Genomic DNA, 10436 nt, shown 5'->3' with positions numbered 1-10436 from the left:
ATAGGAGATGTTGCATGAAACCACTGATTGAAAGGGTATAGGGGCAAACTGGGGGCTGACCCTGTCACGAAGTGTGTCTCCTGCAAAAAAAACACATCTACAGCCTGGCGACGTAATTCATGCTAGAGACAGCCCCTTTTATGAGGTGAACACAAACCCCTTGCATTATAAGATACAAGCTTTAATGTTGCAGCCATTATTTAATTTTCAAGTAAATATCCAGTACCATGACCACATACCGCTGTCTCCAATTTGTTCTCTGCTGATGCAACTGAATATACCACAACACAAAAAAAAAAGGAAAAGGGGGGAAAAAGTAGAACCGTACCAAATTATTCAACTCTGTGGAATCTACCAACTAACAGGAGGATTGATCTGTGTAGGTGTCAAAACCCCATACCCGGACCTCTCCACCCACCTTCAAAATTGCAGATTATCAAGCCCCTTGTATTGGGAGTGGCCTAATGAAAAAAATAACATATATCTAAATACCTCGTTGGAAATCCAACCTCCCCAGGCACTATAAACTTAATTCCCACTTTATAACTAAATCTAACTTTTCCCCCTTCTATAAGACCACCTACTAAGAAATAAAGAAAAAAAAAAATAAAAAATCACAGGCAAGACACAGTATACATAAAGGCGCTATAAAAACAAATTGCCCACGACTTCTTCTCTAGCGGAAAAAAAAAGCAAAAATTTAAGTAGGTCCTGTAGGGATCGGTCTATGCCTGCCTGAATGGTTCCTTCGCTGAGCTTTAGTAGGAACTTGCTGCCAACGTTCAGGACGCTGTAAGGAGGGTCTAGAGTTAATCATTCTCCAGTCAAAAAATCAGTTGAGGGAAGATCCAATGTTTCCACAAACAACTGTAAGCCATCCTTGGTTCTGAGGGTCGCCGTATTCCCGGGAGGCCATTAAGCTAAATGGGAATCCCCAGTGATAATTAACCTCCACAGAGCATAAAGCTTCCAGCAGAGGTCTGACAGCTCGATGCTGCAGAAGAGACCAGCGTTAGGGATGGCCCGAACACCCCCAGAACATACCGAACAGGCAAAACATTTTTACAGAACACACGAACACCGTTAGCAAAAGAAAAACAAAAGGGACTTTGGACTTTGTAGGCACAGTAACACCAAATATTTACATCAAAAATGGTTTATTGAAAAAACATATAAATAGAACACTGGTTAAAAACCACAGAAAAAATATATATACTTACTAAGTACATATGTATCAGATCATAAAAATGACCCACAAATGTTTGAAAAAAGCAGACGGTGCAATTTAGCACCACATGTATAGATTCAATAAGGATCTAAGGGAACGTCTTATAACCTACAGAGGGATATAGAGCTAAATTCAATAAAAAATAGTAAACAGATAGAAGGCTATTAAGTTAACACAATATTTTACAACTAACTCACCAGTAGTTTGATTATTTACAGAGGTATGTATCTTATAAATAGTGAAACCTCATGGGGCTAATACAAGTAGATATATATGCTTGTAAAAAAAGCTTCAAGTAGCCAACAGTTGTATGGATACTAAAGACAGAGTAATTCCATTCGCCTACAATACAAATAACAGGGAGAGAGGGAGACAGTAATGAAAAATTAGCAGGTTACTAAATATCCCATGTCCTGATAGAGCTATTGCCTGAATAGGGATGAAGGTACCTGGGTCCCATGGGGAGAGGGTTAGCAACGTGTGGCACCGTCCGTAGGCTGGAGCGGGTTCTAAACAGTAACAGGACGCCGTCCGTTTTGAATGCCCGTCCCGTCCATAGTCAACCAATCGGCGTAGCCGACGTGATGTCATCCGGACCGGCCAGAAGCTTCCAGTGCGCATGCGCGCCACTCGGCCAGGAGCGCCATCAAGGACACAGACGGCCCGCCTACCAAGGAGAGGGACGCACGCAGCACGGAGCCGCAATGGCCAGCTGGGAGATGAAAAGACCCACGCCGGCCATTGAAAGCGTCACAGCATCAAAAGAATAGGTGTTGTGACGCTGGGCGGCCGCATGGTGACCGAAAACCTGCCACCAGATGGCGCCCATCCCAGCCGCAGTGGAAAGACCAGCACAGGGAATACCAGTGAAAGAAAGTTGACATTTAAACACTTGTATAGACACAGATAGGCAAATTAAACATCAATAGTCTTCATAACAGTGGTGCTATAGGCTAAGAAGCTATAAGCTGCACTATGATAAGCAGATACAGCCGTATATAATGACTTATATACAGTCTAGATTTTAAAAGGACCTAAATCGTGCAGCAGGACTGGGGGAGGAAAAAATGAGATGAACATCTACATATGAGGAGAAGCTGCAGATGATTGTATGGAATAAAGCGTGTAGCCTATATACTATACTATATATTAGATACTGAACACGGACCAATCTTTTAGTAAAAGACATACATTTGATTAAAGGAAGGATTTGTAAGATTGAGCCTCATTAATGCCTGGGGCCCGCGTGGCATGCAAACGTTCTATCCAGAGTGTCTCTTTTCTGAGTATTTGTTTGTCCCAATCACCACCTCGGGGGTTCTTCGGGATCACTGCCAAGGCTATGAAAGAAACCACCGAGGTGTCAATTTTGTGATAAAGGTCCAGGTGCCTGCTTACTGAAGTGACCATTTTACCCCCATCTGAATAATAGATATGATCTTTAATCTGGGAACGAAATTGCCTAATCGTTTTCCCCACGTAGAACGCTCGGCAACTGCATGTCATTAGATAGACTACACCCCGGGTTTTGCAATCTGCGTTGAAAGTGGGGGTAAAAATTTCCCCATTAGGTAATGTAAAGCAAGTGCCTGTGCGAATCTGGGGCAGAAAGAGCATCTACCGCACCTAGTGATACCGTTCGAATGGTGTTGGGCTAAGGGGTTATTTTGGTAATGGCTCGACCTGAGTTTGTCCCGTAAAGATCTAGACCTCCGGAACGTGATGGCCGGGGTGGGGGGTCACATATTTAGCCAAAATGGGATCATCACGCAACAATCACCAGTGTGCTGTTAAGATGTCACGTACTTCGGCATGATGTTGGGAAAACCTGGTGATATATCTTACTATTTGGCTAGGTTTGGAGATCTTGTTCTGGTATAGCAGAGAGTTACGTGATTGGCGCAACGCTTTGTTATATGCCCGACGGAGGAGGGATTTACTGTAACCTCTTGCCCTCAACCGGTCACGAAGTAAGTTGGCCTGACATTTAAATTCCTCCATGAACGTACAGTTTCTAGGGAGTCCTAAATATTGTGCATATGGTATGCTACGGATCAGGGTATGTGGATGAGCACTTTCAGCATGTAGAAGGGTGTTGCCTGCCGTCTCTTTTCGAAAGAGCGTAGAGGCCAGGCGACCATTGCTGTCTTTACAGATCGTGAGGTCAAGAAAGGTGATTTTGGATCGATCACTGTAAACTTAAGATTGAAGGAGTTACAATTCAGAATCTAAATGAAGGTGTTCAGGCTTTCCGTAGTAACCGACCAGATGACAAATATATCATCAATAAAACGTAGCCAGCACAACGCCTGGCTCGTGAATTGTGACAGATTGTCATACGAAAAAATGGTGCATTCCCACCCCCCCAGGTACAGGTTGGCATAAGTAGGTGCACAACATGTGCCCATAGCCACGCCCTGTACCTGGAGGAAGTGGGACTCTTTGAAGGTAAAACAATTGTGTGTAAGTATGAATTGTAACAAATCCAGGATAAACTCACAGTATTCCCATCGGTGGTGGGTTTGTTCGCGAAGGAAGGCACATGCTGTCCTGATGCCCTGCTCGTGAGGGATGCTCGAATATAGAGCCTCGACATCCAGGGTCACGAGCAGTGCATCAGGAGGCACGACCATCCCTTTGATATGTTTAAGAAGGTCTAATGTATCTCTGATATAAGATGGTAATGCCAGCACATGTGGTATGAGTATTGAGTCAACCAAGCGGCTGGCATTTTCCGTGAGGGAGCCAATGCCTGATACTATGGGTCTACCGGGGGTTTAATGGAGTTTTTGTGCACTTTTGGAAGTGCGTAAAATGTAGCCAATCTTGGATGGCGTGTGTTCAGAAAATTGTAAAGCTCCTGGTCAATCAGGCCTCCCTGGTGGGCAGAACCAATGATAGTCAAAAATTCCATTCTATATTGGTCAATTAAAGTTGAGTCGATCCGTCTATACCACTCTCTGTTGTTCAGAATATTCATAACCATATGTTCGTAGTTGGCCTTCATCATAAGGACGATATTTCCGCCCTTATCAGCGGGTTTAATTATAAGGTCTGGGTGATTCTGTAACTGTAAAATTGCTTGTCCCCATTCCAAACTACGGGACTCCTTCCCCAGGGTGTAACTCCAGCGCTAGCATCCAGCGCCCTCCACCCCCAAAGGGGGAAAAGGGGGCAGGAGGCGCAGATTTTGCGCGTCCCATCACAGTGGTCCCCCTTTTTTTTTTAATTCTTTATTTAACATTTTTCATAACAATACATTTCCCACCGGGGATAGTTCATTATTCAAATCCACATTATTATATAAAAATAGGAACAAGTGTCTGTGTCTGTGTGGCTTGTGTCTGTGCTGGAGTAAGGTTCTTATGTTTGGGAGTGATGTCCATTTTTTTGATATCATTGATTGTTCCCATCAGGAAGGCCCAGATATTGGAGTTGAGCACTTATGTGATATGAATTTATCGTCCCCTGATCTGCTATCCAACCACCTCCTTGGGCCTGTCGCTAATCTGGATGGTTATCCTCATGTCTGAGCTGCTATGTACATAGATGGTTTTGTATAGTTACCGTTTACTGAATATCTCAATGTATTCTTGTGATTTGTGGTTTTTAACCAGTGTTCTATTTATATGTTTTTTCAATAAACCATTTTTGATGTAAATATTTGGTGTTACTGTGCCTACAAAGTCCAAAGTCCCTTTTGTTTTTCTTTTGCTAATATAGTTTTAGGACGTGGCACGTTTATATTCAATATGTATCCACAGTATCACTCTGTGTCATGATACATTTTCGTTATTGTATCTAATAATTTGGGTGGAAGCACCCGGGCCTATGGTCCCCCTGTCTTGTCTTGGGGACCATTAGTGGTTTTCATTCATTTTTTTTGATCAACTACTAGTGATATTTTTTCTTTTTACCCATCAATAGTCTTCTTTTTACTAATAAAATAAAATATATACAGACTAGATTTCATGGACTTTGTGGTAACAGGATGGACTCGCTATATGTCAGAAAATCAAACCATCTGCAATGTGGACACAGAACAGGAGATTGGGATCAATCAGTATATGGCGAAAATGAAACGCCTTTTAAAAAAGAAATCGAACCTTTACTGGCACATAGAATTCTTGAACAAATATGTCCGTGAAAATATAAGCCCCTTGGGCCTTAGGATACAAATATATCCTTCATTTCAAGCCACTACCCCCGAATTTAAAGTAGCATGGGAAAGTGTACTAACGACCTGTAGCATCAACTTGATGAAACTTCTCATCACCCAATACCAATTAGAACTCACAACACTCGATCAGGAGATTGTATTGTTACAGTCTTCCAACGAGAGTATAAAAACATATGCCTTATTTACCAAACGCTGGCAGGATATAAAGGACTTTGTTACCAGGATCACCAGAGACATTATTTATAAGAAACAAAATAAACTATCTAAGGATAGGCTGGCCTTCATGGAAGGCTTTGCATATCACTGGCAGCTACCTTCCCAAAACAAAGGGTCTAGGACTAAACATCGTACATCTAAAAGCCAGGGAAATATTCCTTATACTACTGATAATGACACAGAATCTGACTCTTCTTTGTTTCTTCCACAGCCTTCTTCCAGGAAAAACATCTCTACAGTTCACCATTCTCATCAAGGAGCACGTAAGCGGGATCTTGGTGGTTGGTCTTATACACCCTACTTCAAAAAACGTCTTCCTTCAGCAACTACCTTTTCTCATGCTAGGCCCTCCTATGACATTCCTCAAACTCTAGACACTAATGGTCACCCACCAGGCAAATACCTGGGTGCAACAGCCCTACAGGCCATTCACCTTCTTAACTCACAATCACAGGCACAGACTATGCCTATAAATGTGATCCCTCCTTCTACCGGGGGCGACATGGGTAGACTTCCCTTGCAGGGAGCTGCTGCTGCCGAGATTTCACAATCATCACTTTTGAACACCTCTAGCAATAATATACTTGCCACACAACTACAAACGTTTACACGGCAAAGCACTTTAGATGCACACGTCTTTCAAATCAGAAATCCCCCACTAAATTTTCAAACACCTGCCCACACACCATTTCCCACTTTAGTTCCAACCTTGACATTCTAAATCTAACACCATATTCTTTCACCACTCATCAATTAGAGGTTCTTCGACTTGAACTTAGCTTTTGCCCCTCTATGGCAATTGATAAATATGAAACCATTAAGGACCTATATCTATTTTCTTGCAACTTTACATATAAATTTCTTTTTGACAATGATCGTCTTCGATCCATACAGGATAAACACATTTCTGAACAAGTCAAAACCTACACAATGGAGGACTTTTGGGCCCTCCATGACTTAATGTTATTACTAGACAAAAATGAACAACTTAATCAGACTGATACTCCAGTGGCCCCTAACCCCAGTCCTGAAACATTGACATCAAAAGTTGCATTCAGATGCAAATCTCAATGCTTTCCTGACCTTATGACCAACTCCAATATCTGGGCCTTCCTGATGGGAACAATCAATGATATCAAAAAAATGGACATCACTCCCAAACATAAGAACCTTACTCTGGCACAGACACAAGAAATTTTACACTTACAGAATCACCCAGACCTTATAATTAAACCCGCTGATAAGGGCGGAAATATCGTCCTTATGACGAAGGCCAACTACGAACATATGGTTATGAATATTCTGAACAACAGAGAGTGGTATAGACGGATCGACTCAACTTTAATTGACCAATACAGAATGGAATTTTTGACTATCATTGGTTCTGCCCACCAGGGAGGCCTGATTGACCAGGAGCTTTACAATTTTCTGAACACACGCCATCCAAGATTGGCTACATTTTACGCACTTCCAAAAGTGCACAAAAACTCCATTAAACCCTCTGGTAGACCCATAGCATCAGGCATTGGCTCCCTCACGGAAAATGCCAGCCGCTTGGTTGACTCAATACTCATACCACATGTGCTGGCATTACCATCTTATATCAGAGATACATTAGACCTTCTTAAACATATCGAAAGGATGGTCGTGCCTCCTGATGCACTGCTCGTGACCCTGGATGTCAAGGCTCTATATTCAAGCATCCCTCACGAGCAGGGCATCAGGACAGCATGTACCTTCCTTCGCGAACAAACCCACCACCGGTGGGAATACTGTGCGTTTATCCTGGATTTGTTACAATTCATACTTACACACAATTGTTTTACCTTCAAAGAGTCCCACTTCCTCCAGGTACAGGGAGTGGCTATGGGCACATGTTGTGCACCTACTTATGCCAACCTGTACCTGGGGGGGTGGGAACGCACCATTTTTTCGGATGACAATCTGTCACAATTCACGAGCCAGGCGTTGTGCTGGCTACGTTTTATTGATGATATATTTGTCATCTGGTCGGGCCTGAACACCTTCATTGAGATTCTGAATTGTAACTCCTTCAATCTTAAGTTTACAGTCCTTAGTGATCAATCCAAAATCACCTTTTTGACCTCACGGTCTGTAAAGACAGCAATGGTCGCCTGGCCTCTATGCTCTTTCGAAAAGAGACGGCAGGCAACACCCTTCTACATGCTGAAAGTGTTCATCCACATACCCTGATCCGTAGCATACCATATGCACAATATTTAAGACTCCGTAGAAACTGTACGTTCACGGAAGAATTTAAATGTTAGGCCAACTTACTTCGTGACCGGTTGAGGGCAAGAGGTTACAGTAAATCCCTCCTCCGTCGGGCATATAAAAAAGCGTTGCGCCAATCACGTAACTCTCTGCTATACCAGAACAAGATCTCCAAACCTAGCCAAATAGTAAGATATATTACCAGGTTTTCCCAACATCATGCCGAAGTACGTGACATCTTAACAGCACACTGGTCATTGTTGCATGATGATCCCATTTTGGCTAAATATGTGACCCCCACCCTGGCCATCACGTTTCGGAGGTCTAGATCTGTATGGGACAAACTCACGTCGAGCCATTACCAAAATAACCCCTTAGCCCAACACCATTCAAACGGTATCACTAGGTGCGGTAGATGCTCTTTCTTCCCCTGGATTCGCACAGGCACTTGCTTTACATTACCTAGTGGAGAAGTTTTTACCCCCACTTTCCACGCAGATTGTGAAACCTGGGGTGTAGTCTATGTAATGACATGCAGTTGCCGAACGCTCTACGTGGGGAAAACGATTAGGCAATTTAGTTCCCGGATTAAAGATCATATCTATTATTCAGGTGGGGGTAAAATGGTCACTTCAGTAAGCAGGCACCTGGACCTTTATCTCAAATTCGACACCTCTGTGGTTTCTTTCATAGCCTTGGCAGTGATCCCGAAGAACCCCCGAGGTGGTGATAGGGACAAACAAATACTCAGAAAAGAGCCACTCTGGATAGAACGTTTGGATGCCACATGGACCCCAGGCGTTAATGAGGCTCAATCTTACAAATCCTTCCTTTAATCAAACGTATGTCTTTTCCTGAAAGGTTAGTCCGTGTTCAGTATCTAATATATAGTATAGTATATAGGCTACACGCTTTATTCCATACAATCATCTGCAGCTTCTCCTCATATGTAGATGTTCATCTCATTTTTTCCTCCCCCAGTCCTGCTGCAGGATTTAGGTCCTTTTAAAATCTAGACTGTATAGAAATCATTATATACGGCTGTATCTGCTTATCATAGTGCAGTTTCTAGTTTCTTAGCCTATAGCACCACTGTTTCTTTCTTTCACTGGTATTCCCTGTGCTGGTCTTTCCACTGCGGCTGGGATGGGCGCCATCTGGTGGCAGGTTTTCGGTCACCATGCGGCCGTCCAGCGTCACAACACCTATTCTTTTGGTGCTGTGATGCTTTCAATGGCCGGCGTGGGTCTTTTCATCTCCCAGCTGGCCATTGCGGCTCCGTGCTGCATGCGTCCCTCCCCTTGGTAGGCGCGCCGCCTGTGTCCTTGATGGCGCTCCTGGCCGAGTGGCGCGCATGCGCACTGGAAGCTTCTGGCCGGTCCGGATGACGTCACGTCGGCTACGCCGATTGGTTGACTACGGACGGGATAGGCATTCAAAACGGACGGCGTCCTGTTACTGTTTACAACCCGCTCCAGCCTACGGACGGTGCCACACATTGCTAACCCTCTCCCCATGGGACCCAGGTACCTTTATCCCTATTCAGGCAATAGCTCTATGAGGACATGGGATATTTATTTTTCAATAAACTATTTTTGATGTAAATATTTGGTGTTACTGTGCCTACAAAGTCCAAAGTCCCTTTTGTTTTTCTTTTGCTAATATAGTTTTAGGACGTGGCACATTTATATTCAATATGTATCCACAGTACCACTCTGTGTCATGATACATTTTCGTTATTGTATCATACGAACACCGTTAAAGTCTATGGGACACGAACATGAATAATCAAAAGTGCTCATTTTAATGGCTTATATGCAAGTTATTGTCATAAAAAGTGTTTGGGGACCCGGGTAATTCCCCAGGGGACATGTAGCAATGCAAACATTTTTTTAAAAAACGGCCGTTTTTTCGGGAGCAGTGATTTTTTTAATGCTTAAAGTGAAACAATAAAAATGAAATATCCCTTTAAATATCATGCCTGGGGGATGTCTATAGTATGCCTGTAAAGTAGCGCATTTTTCCCATATTTGGAACAGTACCACAGCAAAATGACATTTCTAAAGGAAAAATTGTCATGTAAAACTGATCGTAGTTATAATAAATTGTCGGACCTTGGCAATATAGATACAAATCATTGAAAAAAAGAGCATGGGATTCCCCCCAGTCCATTACCAGGCCCTTTGGGTCTGGTATGAATATTAAGGGGAACCCCAAACCAAAATTTTTTTAAAAAATTGCGTGGGGTCCCTCTAAAATCCATACCAGGCCCTTCGGGTCTGATATGGAAATTAAGGGAAACCCTGCACCAAATAAAAAAAAAATAGAGTAGGGGTCCCCTCAAAATCCATACCAGACCCTTATCCGAGCACGAAACCTGGCAGGCCGCAGGGAAAGGGTGGGGAGATGAGAGAGCGGCCCCTCCCCTCCTGAACTGTACCAGGCCACATGCCCTCAACATGGGGAGGGTGCTTCGGGGTAGCCCCCAAAGCACCTTGTCCCCATGTTGATGGGGACAAGGGCCTCATCCCCACAACCCTTGCCCAGTGGTTGTGGGGGTATGCGGGCGGTGGGCTT

The sequence above is a fragment of the Aquarana catesbeiana genome, linkage group LG04, assembly GCF_042186555.1.
Source record: "Aquarana catesbeiana isolate 2022-GZ linkage group LG04, ASM4218655v1, whole genome shotgun sequence".
Taxonomy (NCBI): domain Eukaryota; kingdom Metazoa; phylum Chordata; class Amphibia; order Anura; family Ranidae; genus Aquarana; species Aquarana catesbeiana.
This window is presented reverse-complemented; position numbering follows the sequence as displayed.